This window comes from Pan troglodytes, chromosome 12 (genome assembly GCF_028858775.2).
Source record: "Pan troglodytes isolate AG18354 chromosome 12, NHGRI_mPanTro3-v2.0_pri, whole genome shotgun sequence".
In the NCBI taxonomy this organism is placed as follows: domain Eukaryota; kingdom Metazoa; phylum Chordata; class Mammalia; order Primates; family Hominidae; genus Pan; species Pan troglodytes.
Window position 1 is genome coordinate 62,531,974 of NC_072410.2, and position 22,552 is coordinate 62,554,525.

Sequence of the window (22,552 nt, forward strand, 5' to 3'; positions counted from 1 at the left end):
GAGTAATCAAGCCATTATAATTGCCATCCTATAATAGGAGAAGAAGCAAAAATGGGCCAGGAAGATTAGTGACTAACTTGATGTCACAAAATAAGATAGTGGTGCAACTGAAGCTGGAAGCCAGATGATGTCACTTCTGGTCTAGAACTCTCAGCGTGGCCTCGGCCAGGGAGACAAGTACATCTTGTCCCAGGGAATGAAGTACATCTGTACATTGCTTAGAAAAAGGATGAAAACTTTTAAAAGGGGATAGCCATTATCAAATTGTAGGTGCCCAACAGATGTTTGTAAGTAAAGCTGCCATAACTGTGGTTGAGAAAACCTTCAACAGCTAACATGGGGTATGCCTTTGCTTTCCTTGTTGGCTTTTTTTTTTCCCCCCACACTCCTGACTTTACCTCCAAGTAAAGGCAGAGGAGGAATTCTCTACTTAGGGGGCTACATTTGTCAACTTGATTCTCTAAAAATCCAGTCACATGATTTAGATGGAGACTTGACATTCCTTTTACAAAAAGGAGGCCTAATCAGGAAGCAAGTCCACGTTGAACATAGACCAATACTCCTTGTCCCCCAGGCTAGAAGTGCAAAGATACAGAAGACAGCTTTGTACTTTTCCATGTATAACTCACGATGTCTTTGGAAGACAGGCAATGTTCATTTTAATTGAGTGAGGAATAGAGAAATGCAGGGAGTATTTGGTTATCTGAATCCTCCCAACCCGCAAAGACTGGATCCCAGACTATCCTTCTGCTTCAGCTCACTGAGGCTGTATTAGTCTAAATCAATAGGAATGGTATCACCCTAGGAATCCACAGGTGCAATTTAGGGCAGCACAATACTGGGAAGGGCACTGCAGGCATGAGTGGGCGGGACCAGCAATCAGGACTGCCTTCAGACAGAACAAGAGGTCCCAACGCTGGGACACACGCTTCGGGGCAGATCTGTCCCTCCACTGGCTTGTCCTTCCCCACAGCTCCCCAGGATCCCAGATTTCCTGCCTGAAAAGCCACAAGCCTGTTTCCAAGACCCTTTATCTCCTAAGGGCAGACCATGCCATTGGTACACACATCCTTAGGCTCCAGAGGGGTGGCCAAGAGGCAGTGTTAGCAGGGGATGTGGACAAAGTGGAGATATGTGGATTAGGATATTCACCCCGTACACGAGTCCCCTGCAGTGTGGGTCAGCACTGGAGAATGATAACAGAGGCCTATGCCACCCAGGACCTCTAACGAGGACTGGGACCACAGACTGCCTAGATCCCACCCCACCCCACTCCAGCATTTGTTATACCATTAATAACAAAAAAACAAAGTCCATATCCATGTCCTTCACTATTTTAATATAAAGCACACAACAAATTGTGTGTGTGTGTGTGCGTATGTGTGTGTGTGTGTAGAAGGGGTACACGAAACATACCTGTTTGTGGGATGTGATCAATGTTAACATGAAGCATATTTTTCTAAGTGCTGGTTAATTTTATGTGTCAACTTGGCTAGGTCATGCTATCTGGTTATTTGGTCAAACATTAGATGTTTCTTTGAAGGTATTTTTTAGATGAGATTAACACTTAAATTGGTAGACTGAGTAAAGCAGATTACCTTTCACAATGTGGGTGGGCCTCAGCCAGTCAATTGATGGCCTTAATGGAAAAAAGACCGATTTCCTCTGAGGAAGAGGAGACACTGCCAGCAGTCTGCTTTCAGCCTTAAGCTGCAATGTCAACTCTTCCCTGGGTCTCCAGCCTGCTGTCCTGCCCTGCAGATTTTGGACTTGTTAGCCTCCACAATCATGTGAGCCAATTCCTTAAAATCTCCCTCTCCTTCCCTCTTTCTCTCTATATATACACATACATACTCCTGTTGGCTCTGTTTCTTTGGAGAATCCTGACTCATACATTCTCCCACTGTCCTTAGAACGCCCAGTCTTATGTAATTATCTAGAGTCCCAATATAATATAAGGTCACATAGCTCCATATGGAGTGAGGCCCCTTGTGGGTTGCATGCTTAAGGTGGGGTGGGGGTTGGGAGGATTCCTGGACTCATTTCCCTCTTTTGGGGTCACTTTCTCTGCCCTCTGGCTGACTGCAGTAATTGACCCCTCAATGGGGAAGTAGGAGGGAACAGGGCATGAAAAGTCCTGGAGTGAAGGACACTGTTGTAAGTCAGGGTTGGATCCTTTGATCCTGGCTGCTGTTTCTTCTGCTTCTTTCTTTTGTGGGCACTTCCATGCGGGCTCCAGAGGTTCCAGACCCTGTGGCTTGAACGGCCCTGATGTGCATGATGCTTTTCCTTTGGGAGACTGCTCCCTGGAGGTCGCTGTTCTCCGGGGATCCAGTCCACAAAGGACCCCCGTCCTCTGGGACTTAAAATGGCTCTAGGTGGCTCAGCCTCCTGGGGGGAGTCTCCATCTGGTTAATAACATGCAGTGACATGGCACTGACCTTGTGCCAGGTACCATTTTACATATATTGGCCCATTTAATTCTCACAACAATTTTATGAGGTAGGTACTTTTATTATCTCTGTTTTACATATGAGGAAACTGAGTCCCAGAGAGGCTAAACAACTTTCTCAATACCGACAGCTGTTAAGTGTCAGAGTTTCAGACCTAGGCATTCAGGCTCTGAAGTGCACTCTTTTAAGGCAGCCACCAGTCTCTGTAGGAAATGTGGTGAGCTCTTTAACCTGCGTGTTACCCTCCTCTGCAAAAGCAGCTCCTTGGTCAGGCTCCTGGATTCTAGATTTGGGTGGCATCCACTCTGTTTCCAAACCCCAAGGTCTCAATACCAGCTTATTGAAGTATCCCCTGTCCTGCCTCAATGTCAAGGTTTGAGTTGGGGGTGGGCAGTCCGTGTTTTCTTCTAGAGGAAATTTTTTCTGACAGATTTTTTTTCTCTCTTTCTGTTCTTTTATATTGTCCAAGTGAGTAAGGGGCTCAAGGGTTGTGAAACTAGTTACAGTTCATTTCCTTGGAATGGTCCAGTCCACATTTTGGATTTTCACATCTATGGTATTTTGGTATCTCTGTTGAAACTGCAATTTTTACATCTTATATACATATGCATATTATATATATAAAATCATGATTGTGATGTATGTAAGTACAAATGGTAAACAGTTCATATAAATGACTATGATTGGTATGAAGCAACCCGGTATTTTCATTTTTTCTTTTTTTTACTTTGTTAGTTCCCAGCTATACATAGTTTTCCCGGAGTCTGTTACCTCTATCTTCATCCTCCTTTCTATTTCACACAAGTTCACACATTGTAAAGCCCAAGGTCGTGGCTATTAATTACTTATTTCTGTCGACTTCCAAGATGTTTTCCTCCTAGTTCTTTTCCACGGACTCTCAGATTCTCCTGGGGTGGAGTGGGATCTAGGCGGTCCGTGGTCCCAGTTCTTGTGTAGAGGTCCTGGGTGGCATAGGCCTCTGTTCTCATTCTCCAGTGCTGACCTACACTGCGAGGGACTCGTGTATGGGGTGAATATCCTAATCCACATATCCCCACTTTGTCCACATCCCATGCTAGCACTGCCTCTTGGCCACCCCTCTGGAGCCTAAGGATGTGTGTACCAATGGCATGGTCTGCCCTCAGGAGTCCTGATTGCTGGTCCCGTCCACTCATGCCTGCAGTGCCCTTCCCAGTGTTGTGCTGCCCTAAATTGCACCTGTGGATTCCTAGGGTGATACCATTCCTAGTGATTTAGACCAACACAGCCTCAGTGAGCTGAAGCAGAAAGATGGTCTGGGATCCAGTCTTTGCAGGTTGGGAGGATTCAGATAACCAAACACTCCCTGCATACCACCTCCGGAAAGCTGTGATACAAAAAGAAAGGAGGCAGAAAATGAAGCAGAGACCACAGGCATTCCCATATGTTGAGGTTTAATTATTTCTTTCGTATTTTTAGAGTTGTTCCGTGAGGTGAGTTGAGCTCATGGAAAATTACGCAGCCACAGGACAGCCCCAGAAAAACCTATCTTGACCCTAGTGGGCCCTCCAGTTGCAAAACACTTTATTTACATGTCTAGACAAGTTAACTTGAAGCTAACCATCTTATTTCACGAGAACCAAACTCTCAATCCATTTACATTTTTTATTACCCACATATATCTTAAGGCTTAAAAGATTCAGGGATGGAGGTCAGAATTATTTTTAAATGATCAGAGGCACCGTATCATATAAATCTCAAGTCAATATCTTTGGCTGGAGAATGCCTGGACTGTGCTGGAGTGCGGCTTCTTCTGAACATATGTGAAATGTCTGAAAGACACATTCCATTGAAGATTTCCTTGGCCATTCATTTTCCTCTTCATTCTGTATTCCTAGTTTGTCTCCTCATCTGGGTTTCCACTGAAGCAGAAATGACTGATGAGGCCTTTTGAGTGTATAAACACATGTGCATGTTGGCTTTAGTAGAAAGGTGAAAGTTGGACAGAGGTTTCTCCTATGTGGCTCTCACAAGTGTGAAACCAAAACAAGGTTGAGGACTGCTTCTGGTGGCTCACGCCTGTAGTCGCAGCACTTTGGGAGGCTGAGGTGGGTGGATCGCTGGAGCTCAGGAGTTTGAGACCTGGAAAACATGGTGAAACTCCGTCTCTACGGAAAAATACAAAAATTAGCTGGGTGTGGTGGTGTGCGCCTATAGTCATGAGGCCGAAGTGGGAGGACTGATTGAGCCTGGGAGGTGGAGGCTTCGGTCAGTCGTGGTCGTGTTCACTGCACTGCAGCTTGGACTACAGAGCGAGACCGTGTCAAAAAAAAAAAAAAGACTGCTTTGGAAAGGCAGGGAGCCAGTGAGTACCACCTTATGTCCAGAGGGAATGCCGCTTACTACATGCCAGGAGGGTGAGCCTACCAGAGTCAACACAGGGGCTCTGGCTTTAATCATAAACTTAAAGGGTTACAGAAATGTGTTCATCCTAATCATTGTTACCAGTGCTGAGGCCAGTTCAGATAGCCCAATTTTAAATATGGATGAAACTTCTGGTTGCTTTCTTGTGCAGTTTGGTAGAGCTAAGATACTGGTTAACCACACTTAATCTAATAGATGTTTCTTAAATGGTATAGAAAGTCTTTAAAGATAAAATCAAATACATTTTTGAATGTACAGTAAGCTTGCTTTTTCATAGTCCATTTAAAAAATATAGCCATTTCCTTATTTATTTTTTGAAAAATAATCTTTTTTTGCTATTTTTAAAAGGGTGAGTCATGCCTCCTCTCTAGTATTCTATTTTGCCTTCACAAAATGTATGATAGTCTTTCTATATATGCGTATATATGTGTATATATATATTACTACATATATTTGGGGGTTAAAATGAAACTGTGTTCATCAAATCGTATGTATATAATATATATGATTTATTAGATATAAAATATATATGATTTATTATATATATATGTGTATATATATATATATATATATTTGAAGACAGAGTCTCACTTCATCCCCCAGGCTGGAGTGCAGTTGCACAATCTCGGCTCACTGCAACCTCCGCCTCCCGGGTTCAAGTGATTCTCATCCCTCACCCTCCTGAGTAGCTGGGATTACAGGCACCCACCACCACACCCGGCTAATTTTTGTATTTTTAGCAGAGATGGGGTTTCACCATGTTGGCCTGGCTGATCTCAAACTCCTGACCTCTTGTGATCCACCTGCCTTGGCTTCCCAAAGTGCTGGAATTACAGGCGTGAGCCACCATGCCCAGCCCCAAATCATATTTTAACCTTGACTTCAATTTTTATTTTTCAAATATGTCTGCATGAAAAAAAATGTTTAAGTAATGGATTTTTTATTAGGTATAAAAATTGCTTTTTTTTTTTTTAACACACAAACCCATGTGCATTCATAGGAGGCACTCTTTTTGAAGACAAAGGAGAGTAGGCATTTGATTCAGAAGCACTGAGTTAAATTCTAGTTCTTTCTTAGGTTCTTTGGTCCCATTGTTCCATCTCCCTGAGCCTTGGATGCTTCAGCTGCAAAATGGCACTAATCAGATCCCTGTGACTTGGTTGAAGCTGCCATGTAATGCAGGCCTCTGTAAACCAGATGTCCACGAAGGGAGGTTGATTTGTATACCAATGTTGTGGGAGCTCTGGTTCCGGCACTCAGGGTTATCCTTGGATGGGTGGTCCAAGACAGGAATAGGCATCTTCCACTCCACGCATGTATGAGTGGCATGGGATGTTTTTTACTTTTTAGAAAGGGGAATCGTCATTTTAGAGAAGATTTATTATTTAACTTGTTTAAGAAGAGCCAAATATGAAACTAACTATAAAAGCAAAAAAAAAAAAAAAAAAGCTTCAGAGAAATGTATTATATTTAAAGCTTTTAAATAACCTCCCTGAGTCTTACATATAATGTAGTTAATATAAATAAACACCAAGGGAACAGAAAAGTCCTGAGGATAAAGAAAATATTTTAAAAGGGACCCCAAAAACCGCAGTAATTATACTAATAATATTATGTCATTGAAAACCCTTTTTGAGATGTGTCTTTTCATGTCCCTTGATACTGCTATTGATGGGTTTGACAAAATGGGCAAATCTGGCCACTCCATGAGGCTTACACCTCAGAGCTTGATTACGAAAACAATCTCAGAAAGACTTTTGGTCTCTGCACCTGTATCTGCTGGTGCTACTCCTGATCCACAGGGTGTTTGATGGGCATTGAGCCTCTTGGGAGAAAGTTGGCTTGGCGACTCGGCTGGGCATGCTTCTGCATGATATCAACCTCTGTCCTCCTCTGCTCTGGGAGCTGAGGTCAGGGAACCAGAAACTGCCTGTGGCACGGGGGCTAAGCCTGCTGGTTTCCAAGAGGAATGAGGCTTCCTGGGAGTCTGGCCACTGGTCGCAGTGAGGATGGGAGGAAAGGCAGAGGCTGCACTGAACACCAACTGCTTCTAGGGTCAGAGTTGAAGGTGGGACCTCTCCACAGGCTTTCCAGACTGCTGGTCTGGGTTGTAAAATCACCTTAATGGGTTGAGCCAGCATTTAAAAATAACTGAAAAGGATGAGAATAGGAAATAGAGTGCATCACACATGGTGAGGATAAATATTGTTTCTTGAAATTTTATTTTAGTTCTCTATATATGTATACATTTTATATATCCATATGTATATACACACAAATATAATGTATTGAGTTGTGATATAGAATGCTTTTTTTTAGACTATGGCAAAACTATGTTTGATAGTCACTACTTTTTACGCCTAAGGAACAATGACAAAATGTATATACCACAAAGTGATTTTACAAAGATACACACATGCACACGTATGCACACACATAGGGTTAACTGCCTTGCCCCAAAGCAACACACAAACCAGGCATCTTAAGTTGCAAATATGAATAAAGCCAAGTTGAAACTAAGTCCTCTTCAGTTTTATAAATCCAAGACAATTAGAGAGTTAGAATAGGGCTGTTACGTCCCAGGGCTAAAGGCTGGAGTGAATATTGGAATCCATTATTGGGATGTAAAAGACTGTGGCCTGGTAAACTGCTATCTAAAGGGGGGGACATTCTTGAGCCCCCTTCTCATCATCCTGGAGCCAGAAAAAGGAAGCCAGGGAAAGGAAAGGATTTTAGGGGAAAGTGAAAGTATCAAACACTACTGCCCTTAACACATGAACCCTGAGCAAGCTGTGGAAATAGATAATGAGGGACAGAGAAGAAAAGATCTTGCAGTCAGTGACATTGTTTCTGTAAATATCTAGATGAGGCATTCGTGCCAGGATCTGTCTCCCTAAATGTTACAGTACTGGACCATGTGAACGTGGCTCCCTGAAGCTGCTGATGCCATAATTAATCTGACAAGCATCTTTACTAAAAGAGAAGGGATGCTTAGTTTGGTCCAATGGGGTACATCGATGAATAATGGGATGAAACTAAGAGAAGGTAAAATTGGACTGAATATCAAGGAAAAAAAATTACCTAACAGGTCTATTAGATAGTGGAGTAGTCTCTCCAGGGGGACAGTGGCAGGGCTGGTGGTGCTGGAATCATTTACAAGTTGGCTGCTGAAAAGCCCCTGAGAATATGCTGCGGGGAACAGGACTGAGTTGACAAGAGAGTGGGCAGGATGACCTCGAAGGTCTTTTCCACCTTTAATGTCTATGATTTCATGATTGTCTGCTTTTTACTGAAGCGCTATAGCTATGGCTACTCTCTGGGGCCTGAGACATATGAAATCTTTGTTAGTAAAATACATGGCGATGAAACACTTTTGAGGAACCCTCCATTCCTGGCCATCTTTTTCCATTCAAAACTGGCTGGAGAGAAACAAATGGGATAAAGGAAACAAGAAAGAAATTGGAGTTTATTGTTATCAAAGCCAACTTTATTATTTTTGTCTCTATTTATTCACTCAAAATATTTTATCAAATGCAAAACTATTCTTTTTTTTTTCTTTTTTTTTTTTTTTTGGAGTCTTGCTCTGTCACCCAGGCTGGAGTGCAGTGGTGCAATGTCGGCTCACTGCAACCTCCACATCACGGGTTCAAGTAATTCTCCTGTCTCAGCCTCCCGAGTTGCTGGGACTACAGGTGCATGCCACCATGCCTGGCTAATTTTTGTATTTTTAGTAGAGACGGGGTTTCACCATATTGATTAGGCTGGTCTTGAACTCCTGACCTCAGGTGCTCCACCTGCCTCAGCCTCCCAAAGTGCTGGGATTACAGGCATGTGCCACTGAGCCTGGCCTTGCAAAACTATTCTTAAAGATTGTGTTTAAATATAAAGGCAGTTTCTTTGGGACTGCACTGTACTAAATTTCTTATTTCTCAACAGGTTGTTGCCGTATTGTATAGAAAGAGCCTGTTTTAGAGGTTGTTTAACAGATGAAATGAGTTCTTGGATAAGAAGCATTGTTCCATCTGCAACATGGTTAGAACTCTCGTACATTTGCATTTCTGTGTTTCAGAATTATTCAGGCAATAAATTACTCAGGATGTCAACCTTATGCTGAAACAGAAATGACCTACTTTGTGAGGATCTTGTGTATTTTAAATTTAACCTTGTGCCTTTTCTTCAACTGGGAACAGGAGAAAGTAAGTTAAGATGGTGAAGCCCTGAGCTTCATACGCATGATCACAAGGAAGCCAAAAGGAGCTAAAGTCTATTGAGCTCTTATTATATGCTGTACATTGTTCAGGGGCTCCATGTGCATTAACTTATTTCGTTTCTTGCATCAACCCAGGAGGTAGGCGCTATTATTACATTTGAGGAAACTGAGGCACAGAGCAGTGAAAAATGTTGTCGAAGGTCGCAAAGCCAGTCAGATGCAAAGTATGGAGTTGAACAGGTGGTCTGAGTGCAAAACTTATATTCCTAATCATTATTATTATTATTATTATTAATTATTGTTATTATTATTTGAGATGGAGTCTTGCTGTGTTGCCAGGCTGGAGTGCAGTGGTGCGATCTCGGCTCACTGCAAGCTCCGCCTCCCAGGTTCACGCCATTCTCCTGCCTCAGCCTCCCAAGTAGCTGGGACTACAGGGGCCCACCACCATGCCTGGCTAATTTTTTTTTATTTTTAGTAGAGATGGGGTTTCACTGTGTTAGCCAGGATGGTCTCAATCTCCCGACCTCGTGATCTTCCCGCCTTGGCCTCCCAAAGTGCTGGGATTACAGGCGTGAGCCACTGCACCAGGCCTATATTCCTAATTATTATTACTTGACTGCCTCTCTAGGGATAGTTTCTTACTTCCTTCAACACCAATGACGAGGGCAGGAATTTTAGTCTGCCTTGTTTACTAATGACTCTCTAGAGACTAGAACAGTTTCTGGCACATAGTAGGCTGTCAATAAATTTTGGCTGAAAGAATGAATGGAAGTTGGTATGGCAATTCTGAATTTTTCAATGCCAAACTCATTTACTACAAATTTGCTGACTAAAGAAGAAAGGCAACTCTTTGTCTATTTTAACCTCTGGTCATCTCAGCAATCTCTTAGCTTCAAAATTTCTTTTCTCCAGAGCACCTTCCTTGACCTCTTCAAATAGGTTAGTTGCCCTTGATATAGGATCCAAATATATACTGCATTCCCTTGACATGGCAATTTTCACACATTATTTTAATGATTTGTTTAGTTGCCTCTTTTCCTGGCTACATTGTAATCTCTATAAGGGCAAGATCTGTGTTTTGCTCACCACTGTGACTATAGGCTCAGCACTGAACTGGGCATGAAGAGGTCTGTTTGTGGATAATTGTTTAATAAATGATTGAAAGAGGATACTCCTTTCAACTTACTTTTCTACTTGTTATTTACACGGAACTTTCACATTCCCTAGGCTGAAGCGGGAGAGTGGTTTGAGCTGGGGAGGCAAAGGTTGCAGTGAGCTGAGATTGTGCCACTGCAGTCCAGCCTGGGTGACAGAGTGGGATCCCCACCTCAATAAATAAATAAATAAATAAAATTAAAAAAACCCCTCATTCTGTATTAGTTATCTATTGCAGCATAATAAATTACTTCAAAAGCCAGTGACTTATTAACTCTTAAAATGTCTGTGTACTCTGGTTCAGGGTCTTCCATGAGGTTAGAGTCAGATGTTAGTGAGGACTGCAGTCATCTGAAGGCTTGGTGGAGGCTGGAGGATCCACTTCCAAGATGATGCACTCCCATGACTGTTGTTGGGGGGCCTCAATTTCTTTCCACACGAGCCCCTTCACAGGACTGCTGGAGTTCTTGATGACATGGTGTCTGGCTTCACCTAGAATGAGTGATGTAACTGAACATGGTGGTACTGCAATGCCTCCCGTGATTCTTCTTGGAAGTCACACACCATCATATCCTATGGGTCACATAGACCAATGCTGATTCAGTGTGAGGGGAAAGTTTACAAGGACATGGATGACAGGAGGCAGGGATCATTGGGGTCCCTAGTACAGACTGGTTATCACACATACCATTTTATATCTCCTCTTCCCATCAAGCCTGTGAGATACTACCCTTATTTTACAGATGAGAAAACTGAGGCTGTCAGTGAATTGCCTAAGGTCTTAACCTGTACTTAAACAAAGTTTTTTCCTTCCAAGTTAAGTGTACTTTCCAATATATCATAACTGTATGACTAACTGAATAAATTATATATAGCTTCGATAAACCCAAGATATAAAAATTGAAATGCCAAATTAGAAAAATTATTTGTATTATAAAAGAATCAACCATGTCATAGGATTACTTAAATGGCATAAGCAAACTGACTAACTTTATCAAAATGAGTTTTAACATGAATTTTGGAGACACATGTATTGGGTAATGGGAAATGTACATTTGAAAATGTGTGTGTGTTGGAAACAATCATACTAGATTGTAAACTTCTTGAAGGCAGGAATAGAGACAGTCTTATCTCCAACACCAAGCCTGGGATCTAGTACAGAGGAAACTCAATTGAAGTTTATTAAATAAATGAATGATTATGAAAAAATATCTGTAGCTACAGTATATTAAAAAGATTTTTGTATATGAGAATGTGACATTTTTAGAATATGTTTTATGCTTATTTCATAAGTAATGGACCTACTGAGTTTTATGTTACTACATTACCTAAAACTTATTTAGATTTTAGTACTGGCCTGACATAACATGTTTTAAAATTTTGCATCCCTGTTGAGTTGCAAGGCTGAAAAGCTAACAAATGTTTAAATGAAAACAAAGGAAAAGGCAAGAAGAATAATCTCATCTAAAGAAGGGATAAAAGACCTGTTTTTCAGAACATGTAGGCAAATGGAACAGTGTTTATTTTTAGACTCAATTAACCAACCAGACTAATATTCTAAACATGAATAATTTTTTTCCATTAAAAAAGTACTGAAGAATTAAAAAAAAATAAAAAGTTTAAAAAAATGCATCACACTCCAATTGGGCTGAGGAGTTAAGGAGGTTTTATCTGATATTTTTTAAATAGCCAGGGGACCTAATGTTTTCTGATTTGAACACTATTGCTATTTGTCAATATTTTCTAAGAGAAGGTGAACAGACATGCCTCTTTGAAATGATTCCTTATCAACTCTTGTCTGCAAAATTAGTGGATCATCAGGCTTACATTAGTATGGTTGTTAGTATAAGCTCACATAGGGGATCAAATTATGGCAGGACATAGATAAAAAAGTTAAAGCAAGATCTCTGCTAAATGACTACAGTTGAGGACAAGAAGGTTAGCATTAGGATCCTGATCACATTGATGGGGTGCGAATATTTTATACCTTGATGTGGTTTACTTTTGCGATGGTGGTAATGCGAGATGAGTTCTGTCTACACTAGTTCAGGTAGTGTAGATGGACATTTGCAAGAGTAAATTTCTCAGCTAAGTTTTCTGCATGGATTTGGTGTTTGTATTTCTTCTGCTCAATTAGTCTTGTTAGGGGGTCTGAAAGTTGAAGCATGTACAAGAAAAATGGTAAACACCACATGAGACTCAGCCCTCCTTCCCCATGGCAGACTTTTGTCACTGAGTTATTGGTTTGAGTTTGCAAAAGAGCAAGAGATTGGCAAAATTAGGAGACCTCATAATTATCAACTGTAAGAGGAGAACTCTATAAATAACAATGAATAGAAATGTACCCTGATAAATCAATAACTTTCTTGGTATTAACTGAAGATGGTAAATTGGACTCCCCTGAGAGGAACTGTAAGGAAAACACTTGCTTTTGATGTAAGTTGTTGAGGATGATCATTTAATGTTTTGAATATAATAGGAACATAATAAGAATTTACAAAAATTTACTTAAAAACCTTAAACCAAAAACATTTAACAGATTGGTTCCTGTTTTATGTAAAATTTACCCATGAAAGATTAAAACTAGAAAGAACCATTGATACCACTTATTCCAATCTTCTCCCCATTTTACAGCTGTAAAAACTAAGGCTCAGAGTAGTGAATGAATTCACATAAGTTCACAAAGCTCATAACTGGTAGCAGTGGAGCTGGTGAAATTGCTGCAGCCTTTGTTGGCCTTCCCACTCATATCACCACAGCCTCTGTAATGAGGGCACGGAGTGAGTAGATTTCAAAATCTCTTCAACTCTAAGGGATGATGTTTCTCTGTAACTCCTCCTGAACTCTCTGATGTTGCAATTTATTTTTGTCCCCACTTATGAGAATGGAAACTCTGTGATGGTTAGGTCTGTATCTGTGTTGTTCTCTACTATATTCTTCTCATTTACTGAAGAAATAGTGCATGTTTAAAAAAAACAGATGTTGAATGAATGAGCTGAGCTGAGGTTCAGAATCTTTGCCGACTTCACATTGTAGGTAGCTGTTGCCAATTAATTGCCACTAGCTTTCTAATAACCTGTGGTGGACATATTCCAAGGCTTCCCCCCATAATCCTCACCTCTTACTTTTCACACCTTTGAGTAATCCTCTCCCCTTGAGAGTGGAAATGATTTGGAATTTGCTTCTACTAACAGAATACAGCAAAGGTGTGTAATTGCATGTCCATGATTTCATTACATAAGATTGTGATAGCTGTCTTTCATCATTCTCTTTTGGTGACTTTGAAGAAATAAGCTGCCATGTTGAGAGTTGCCTGTGGAGAGGGTCACTTGCCAAGGAACCTATCTGGATGACAAACAGATGAGGACTCAGTTCCATAGTGTTCAGTCTAAGGAACTTAGTGCTGTTAACAACTGTGTGAACTTGGAAGTGAATCCTTCTCCAGTTGAGCCTCAGATGAGACCCCAGCCCTGACAGTCCCTTGATGGCAGCCTTATAGAGGATCCAGCTAAGGTAAGCCATGCTTGTCCTGATTCACAGAAACTGTGAGATGGTAAACGTATGTTATTTTAATCTGCGGTTGTAATTTGTAATCTAATAACATGTAAGTAATATATAATCTATTTACTATCCCTTATCTAGATGCATTTTTTTTTTCGTTTGAACATTCACAAAATAGCACTCTAAACCAGGTTTGTAGTACTCTAAATTTAACATCATAATTTAGGAGAAATAAAGCTGTTTTGAAGGTGAAAAAGGTTTAGTTTCAGTGTGTGTTCTGTTGACTCCATAAGGCTATTGTGTTTAGCTCTTTTTAATCTACTGATGCTTATTCATGGAGGTTAGAGTTCTCTCCTCTTTACTTCTGCTCAGCATTCAAACTAATGCTCTTTACTTTTGCCAGCATTCAAACTAATTCAGAAGAGAGCCTGGGCATGGAGTCAGAGTGGGAGCATTCTCAGATATGCTCCCTATCTTTGTTTATATCCAAAAATGGCTCTCAACATTTTGACTGGCAATTTGGCTACTTAAATTCCATATTACAAATCAAGCAGTAGGTGAGCAACAAAAGTGCCACTCATTAAACAGTCCTCTTTATTTAAAATGGTTTGTTTTTGTCGACTATGTGTGTTAGTAAGGGTTGACAAAACCTTTAAAAAAAATAAAGGCAGTCAAATGATTTTTTGAGTCTAAATGATCTTACTGATTTTTATCACTAAATTTTATGGGTTTGACAGTTTCTTTGTGCAGTGAAATTGTGCTTTTCATTTCAAAGCCAAATAGAAATAAAATAGATTATGTGTAATTTTGCATCGTCCTTGTCCTATCCCACTATTTTCATGAGTAATTGATGATATCATTATATTTTACTTTACAAAATCATTTGTTGTTTAATAAAATTGGCTTTATGTCGAATCTAATTTTTCCAACTGATTCTATAAAAAGTTACTTGGATATTCCTAAAAGTTACCAAGTAATGAGTTGAAAATATTATATGAAAAGAATGCTAATTTGGTAGCCAGGTCTGTGGGTTCCTCAAGATATATTGAGTATACTTTTGCAATTACTGTAGAACTACAAGATTCTTGGCAACACTTTTCTATCATTGCCTCCTTTATCTCTACCTGTTCTAGATGAAGGAATACGTTTTACTCTGGAGAATGTCCTCACTTCTTAGGCTTCTTTTGCCAGGCGTATTTCCAATGCCTAAGAGAGCTGGCCTGCAATACCTAATTCTACCATTAGGTGTTGCTCTTTAACATATGATATGGAGCACCATGGATTATTTTTCCTCCAAAGTAATTTGAGGGCACAGAAGCCTCGATGGTTTTTAAATTTTGTATATTGGTCTTTTGATAAGTTTGCACTGAAGAAATATTTGCTCTCTAGACAAATTAGAAGCCATAGCGCTAGCCTGAAAATTTCCCAAGTTTGTTAATTGAGTTTTTGTAAAGAAATTAGTGAGCCATTCTAGCAATGATAAAAGACTTCACTTTTACAGAATAACTTTTTCTTTTTTTAAAAAAGATATTTTCAAAAAGAAAATATATTAAATATACTAAAAATGAAAAACTTGGCAAGTATCTTTGAAATAATTTTTTTATTGTTCAAATTTTCAGTCTCATTTTTCTGATTAATCTGGAAATTATCTGGACATTTTGATTTCACTAGTGACTGCGTAAGTTTTCCAGACACAATTAATTTTTTGAATTTTTTTGGGGAAGTAAAAATATTATGTATTTTCCAAAACCGAATAGTAGAAAGAGCTATAGAGAAGAAAGAACTTTTACTAAAAGGGTGGCATTTCTAATCTTTGTACTTCTATATCAGACTAGGGATTAACAGTTTTGGCAGCAGCAGCAGCAGCACTTTTTTTTTTTTTTTTGGTCACATACACAATAGATCAGAGGCAATGATTCAATGCTGAAATGGTCTCATGTTCCATGAAAACTTGAAGAAGGATGTCAGAGTGGCTCAGACACAATGTTTTGTGACAGTAAGCAGCCAATAGCTCTTGGCAGAAGCTGTGGGACTTACAGGTTAACTCTGGGTGTTCCATTAAGGCTACTAGCCCATCTATGTCAGTTTCTGGAAAGCTACTTGGGCAGAGGAAGACAAGAGTTAAACCTGGGGTGTAGGAGAGAGGTATAATAAAAATAATAAAATCCACAGAGCTCACCATATTTCAGCATATGGATTCTTATGTTCAGGGATAAAGTTATCTTGAGAGGAGGGTTTTTTTTTTTTTTTTCCCTTTATTCTTTACTTTTTCTTTCTTTATAGAAAATATTTGCTGATTTCAGAAAATTGTTTCCTGTGAATGAAACTCTTCACTTTGGGGTTGATATGTTGTGACTTATGAAAATTTGAAATACCTGTTATGGATCAGCTCTCACTTAGCAAGGGCTGTATTTGTCAGGTGATGATTGAAGTTGTAAATCAGTATTCTTGAATCTGGAATTTCCTATAGTGAAGCAAATCGCTGCAAACATCAGCTTTAAGAATATAATAAAATGAAACAAGCAGTAATAATAATAAAAAAAAACCCTTGACAGGCAAATTTGGTGTTACACGTTGTGCATTTCTTTTCAGTCTCTCAAACTTTCTGAACACTATAATTTGTTTGTGCTGCTGCATCACCATCATCAACGATATAGGACTTTATTAGCTCTTCTCTCTTAGGGATGTCTTTTCTTTTTTAAGAGAAAAGAATGCATAAAAGTTCTTCCACTTGAATCTGTGTGTAATCACTCTTCCTAGCCAAAGTCATATATCACTTTAGTTTGAGAAAGGAGATATGAAAGGGAGAATATAAATAAAGGGAGGAAGGGTGAAAGGGAGGGAAGAAGAGAAAAAGGAGGAGGAAAAGGAGGAAGAGAAAAGAACTCAGGAACAAACTTTCTTTTGAAAAAGTAAAACATCAAGGTAATAGTATTATGTCAATGAGGCTGAGATAATTTTCGAACTTCCATGGCTACCTACCCTTCCAAGTTTATAAACTCTATCAGAAATATTAGGTTGATGCAAAAGTAACTGTGGTTTTTGCTATTACGTTCAATGGCAAAACCAGCAATGACTTTTTCACCAACCTAGATAGCTCACATTTAGAGCATAATGTTAGTAAACAACAATGTCATTCCTTAATTGTCTGTGGGGAAGACTTTGTCTTTGCCTGGGAAGATGGCTGGATGGTCATATTTTTAACACAAATGTCTTTAAACCTTCAAAGCGAATTAAGATGACATCAGATGACAGGTGATAGAAAAGTGGCTTTAACAGTCTGTTTGGCTGGAGTAATGAGTTATTAATGGCTTAAGCTGATCATTTAGTCACAGGTCTAAAGTCCTTGCCTACTTTTACTCTCTAGAGGTTGAGATCAGCTCATCCAACAGTTGTCCAGGGGATAGAGGAAAGGTAAAATGTTGAAGGTAAAATTTCCCACCAACAGGTGGTGGGAAATCTTACATTGACTGTTTTTCTGTATTAACAACCATTTTGTCTATAAATCTAAAGACAGACTCATCAACTTTTCAAAAAGAAAATGTGGTGCCATGCCATTTGGTCACAGCATAGGAAGCCAAATCGAGGTTCTTTTCTCACCTGGTACCCTCTCCCAGTCCTGAATCCCCAAGTGTTCTTTCTATTTGTTTACTAATACTTTGTCATCTCAGTATTCACTCTTTGGTTATCTTTCCTAGTCTCTGTCTTTTCTCCTGAATTGTAGATGAGGGGAACGAAAGGCACAGGTAGATAAGAGCGACGGGGTCCATGGGTTCCCACGGCACCACGTTTAGAAGTTCCTGAAAGTCAGACTGTGCTGGGAAGGCAGGGAGGTGATCCTGGCCTCACTATGAAAGTACCTGAACCCACTGTGTGGAACCATCAGCCAGGGGGCTGCCTTGTGCCCAGAAAAGGGCCTGAAATGTGCTCACTGGCTTTCCTTGAAGGCTGTGAAACAGAAGAAGCAAGAAATGAATTAGCAGGAGAATTTGAGAGTTGAGATGAAGGAAGAAGGTTTCACTTTGAAGACCTCTAGAGCGCTTTCATTCTGCCACAGTGTGCCTGGCCTGCGTAGGATATTGTCTGGGCCCAGGATCCTTGTGATTGTTCTATGTTCCTGATAGGGCTTGCAGCCTGTTAGAAATCTATCCAGATGTAAAAAAGATTCTCCTAAGTTAGAAAAAAACATGCCCTGCCCAATCTTAAACAAAACCCAAACACACACTTTTGCTTTGTTCCTTCTAGTTACCCACAAAGGAGACCACAGAGGATGGAATGAAGGAGGGTGGTAGGGCAGCCTTCTTAGACTGATGTTTCCAGGATCCAGGGTGGAGGCCCAGGGCTGGGGGCCTGAGACTGCCTGCTGTTGAGGTGTGAGTTTGGGAGACACCAAACACCTGAAGTTGGGGACATGGGGCCTCCTGTTAGCTCCTCACAAACACTCCCTTCCCTCCAGGGCTCTCCCTCAAGGCGGCCTCACATTTCCTCTGGTCTCCTCAGCAATTCATGTGGTTTTCAGACCCTTTCTGTGGAGCTGCGGAGTAATGTTTTCTGGATGTAGCATTGTCGGGTCTTGGGAATCACCTGGTGAGGGATGGAGGGTGGGAATGCAGAAATGGCACTCTCCTTGGGTTCGAATTGGCCTCAGCCTCCGACTGATTGTTTATAACTGGTCACCTTTGAGACCAAAGGCAAAGAAACACGGCATGGTGGGGAGGCTGGGGGAACTTCCCCATGCTGCCTCTGCTTAGATTTTCATGATTTGAGATGAGGAAAGCTGAGTGATAGCAAGGGCTGACTCCTAGCCACAGAGACTTCCTCTGTCATTCTACAGCAGCAGTTCTCATACTTTAGCTTGTGTCCAAGTTGCCTAGATGGTTTGTTAAAACTCAGATTTCTGGGCCCCACTTTCAGACTTTCTGATTCCATAGGCCTGAGGTGGGCCTGGTGATCTGCATCTCTAACAAGCTCCCAGGCGATGCTGATTTTGCTGTTTCAGGGACCCTGCTTGGAGAGCCATGGAAGCTTGGGGCAAGCTCTGCCCCACTGCATAACTCAATCTGAGACCTCCATAGATACACAGTCCATTGCAACATAATATCCATTGACATGTCTATCTACCCCTTCAAACTCTGTGATCCTTGAGGGAATTTCTCTGTTTCCAGGACAGTGCTGGGCAGGTAGAGAGTGTTCAGAAATATTTTGTTGAAGGATTATATTTGAGATGCTTTATAACAGGCTTTGATCTGTTTAGAATTACAGAATGTTAGAGCTGATGGGAAATTCAGAGATGACCTACTCCAACCAGGTTGTTCTACAGACAGGAAAACTGAAGTTCAGAAAGACCAAGGGCATTAGATCACACAAAATTGCCCAAGACCACACAGCAGCTAGCAGGTCTTATACTCAACTACTATGTGCTAATTATCTCACCAATGTTAATTGAGCAGTTGTTTTTTATGTGCTGGACACCAATCTGAACACTATATGCTTTCATTGAATTCTCTGCATTATCTCTTGGTTATCTCAATTAATTCTCAGAACAACCCAATGAGGTCAGACAATTATTGTTTTCATTTTGCACGTGCAAAACGTGAGGCCCTGGGGGGGTAAATGCCTTGCCTCAGTCATGTAGCTAGTGAACGAGTAGCTGGGCAATGTAATTGGTGAATGAGCTACTGACCACTATGCTTTTCTGCCTATCATGTAGTTGGTGCTCAATGAATGTTTAAGTTTTGACAAGTTCAGTTCCTGTGAAATGAGGAATCACTTACTTCACAGAATTTTGAAGACTAAAATGGAAAACATGTGAGCACCCTTTGAGCCTGTGAAGCACTGCAGACTGGGAGGTACTGTTGGGAAAAGGGATTTGGATTCTCCACAGACACCACATTTGGGCTTTCGCAGACACATTTCTTTCTAGCTGGAATGCCCTTCCATGTTCCACCTGCAGCCAGTCCAGGTCTTGCTCTCCCACAGAGCCTTGTTTGGCCTCCCCAGAATGAAGCCTGTGCTTCAATACATCTGCGTTCCTTGTACATAGGCATTTTGTCTTTTTCTTTTTTTCCCTCATTCGTATCCTTTCTTGCTTTTGCAGGTGCAAAAGCTTGTTGCCTTACATTGTAACTTGTTGGCTCACACAAGGGTTACCTCTATTGGAATGCCAGGTGGGGACCCTACAGTCCCCATGTCTGTACTCCAGGAGCATCCCGTGGAAGGAGACTCTGTGCTGGCTGAACTGGATCTATTCCCACACAGCCTCATGAGAACCTGGCAAGAGGGGCTGGGCGTGTATTGAAATCCCCAGACTGAGAGGCAAGAGGACTGAGTTGGCTGAAGCTCCGTGGTCCCCAAGTCCCATAGCGGGTTCCTGCTAGAAGTTCAACAAGAGCCCAGTCTTCTGTGCTCCTCTCCATACCTTGTCTCCCTGGGACATGGGCTCGTGGGGTAAAAAGCTGGGACTAATCTAACTTCCACCGATAGTTGCCTCAAAGTCTTCCTAATCTTTGGCTGGCCAACCATGAGTTATTCTTTCTCAAGTATCCAGGTCCTTCAGAAAGGATCAGGGAACTTCCTGGGGTCACCCAGCTTCTGGAGGAGGAGAGAGGGGGGAGGAGGAGGGGGAAGAGGAGGAGGGGGAAGAGGAGGAGGGGGAAGAGGAGGAGGGGGAAGAGGAGGAGGGGGAAGAGGAGGAGGGGGAAGAGGAGGAGAAGGAGGGGGAGGAGGGGGAGGGGGGAGGAAGAGGAGGGAGGAGGAGCGGGGGGAGCAGGACAGGGAGGAGGAATGTAGCCTTACAGAATCTCAGGTCTCTGGACTAGCCAACAAGAGCTGGGCTTTGAATGAGGGTGGCAGTCCCTGGACAGAAAAATCTTGCTCTTTTCCCCTGCCCACTACTCTCACTCTCTCTCTCTTTCTCTCTCTCCAGATACACACACACACACACACACACACACACACATATATCTGGATATATATGGATATATATCCATCTATTTATGGCTACTTTGGATTGACTGAATTTTTCTCCCTCCTAAGCTGAGCTTCCTCTGGGAACATGGCCCTGGTAGTAATTTTGAGTTTTTGAGTCAGTCTGTGTCATTCTGCACCGGAGGCCTTTTCTTGCTCTTGGTTGTTACTGCCAACTCTCTTAGTTTGTTCTGTATTGCATTCTCAGCTAGGCATAAACTACACTCTATACTCACTGGCTTTGAGGGGATGATTCACCAGAGGCTGTACCCTTCAGGAATAGTTTCCTGACACAGGAGTGAAGATGAGCTTCATGTTGGCCTTCGTGTCCCTTGCATATTTCAAAGACAGGGTGGGAGCCCCTCAGGCACAGAGCCTACCGAGAACTTCATGGAGATGACCCCCTCCCCGACACAGTGAATGTGATTGCTGTAAGCAGAGACAAGTTTGGATGTGAGCCAAGTGGCCACTTTGTTGCTAGTTGCCTGAGAAAATGGAGGCAGAGCCAGGGACAGCCCCTGAAACCCAGGCTGCCGGACGAGGGCTGCATGGCACTGGCTGAGAGCCCACGGGGAAGGAATGCAGATCCCAGAGGTTTTGGCTCACCCTGCAGGGAATTTCTTTTCCCTTCTCCTCTCTGCTGGTCCACACCCTGTTTTCCCTTGGGGTCCAGTCTATTCACCGGCTCCCCTGAGGAGCCCCATTCTCACAGGGTAGTGGTGATCCTGTTGCCCAGTGGATGTGACCACCAGTTTCCCCAGCGTTGTGCAAGGTACTGCCACGGGCATGCCCTGATCAGGCAGCAAAGGGCTGAGGTTAGACGAGTGCTGCAGGCTTAGGCCCAGGAGCCTGAACCATGAGAGTCTCTTTTATTGTTGTCTAGAGAAGAAACATTTTTATTTCAGGCTCCTCGTCTCTCAGATGGAGTCAATTGGTCTGCTTTCCCCTGGGAATGAGGGTGAAGGGGGTGGGCAGGAGCAGTAATGCCCTTTTATGGCTCTTTGGAAACCATGATGATTGGTCCTAAGGAGTCCACCCAATAATATATATGCCAAGTGCTGTGCCTTTCTGGGCACATGAACTCCAAATCCACTCAGTTCTCTTGCCCTCTCAAAAACATGCCAGAGTGGGAGTGACAGGGACCTTATCAGGGGGAAATCTTGAATCTCAATTATTAAAACAAAATAGATTATTTTCAAATCATAAATGATTATGAGGAACAATTTGCCTGTGATGTGCATCATTTTTGATAGGGACACACAGTTGCATTCCAACACAGGCTGAGAACTGCTCTTCTGACTCACACAAAAGATCACACAAAAGACCTTTGATAATAGATAGTCCTATAAAATTCACTAAGTTGGCTTTGAGTGTTGTCTTTCTAAAAATATTGTAGAACCATGGTATTAGGGCTAGAAAGAATACTAAAGTCATCTAACCCAATCCCTTTATTTTATGGATGAGGAAAGTGTATTCAGAGAGATAAAGTGACTTGTTCAAGGTCACACAGTGAATTATGAGTTGGTAATAGAATCCACATTCCAAACCCTTAGTTTAGTGTTCCCCTTTCTGAGGCCACCTGTACCACCAAAATGTGCTGGCCATATGTCCTATTTATAAAAGGACCCAGGGAAGGAGATACCAAGCCTCACTTGAGTACCCTTTCCATAAAAAAATAGATTAATTGGCCAGGCGTGGTGGCTCACACCTGTAATCCCAGCACTTTGGGAGACTGAGGCGGGCTGATCACCCTATGTCAGGAGTTCCAGACCAGCCTGGCCAACATGGTAAGACCCTGTCTCTACTAAAAATGCAAAAATTAGCCGGGCGCAGTGGCGCTTGCCTATAGTCCCAGCTACTC

General features: G+C 41.7%; 1 long non-coding RNA gene across 1 annotated transcript in view; it reads left to right on the plus strand.

Annotated features, from left to right (window-relative positions):
- The first annotated feature begins 9,414 nt into the window (after positions 1-9,414).
- Positions 9,415-22,552, plus strand: part of LOC129143129 (uncharacterized) — a 35,558-nt gene continuing 22,420 nt past the window's right edge. The window contains exons 1-2 of the long non-coding RNA XR_008546246.2: positions 9,415-13,004; positions 13,512-13,737. This is a non-coding gene — a long non-coding RNA (uncharacterized LOC129143129). The remainder of the gene's footprint in view (positions 13,005-13,511; positions 13,738-22,552) is intronic.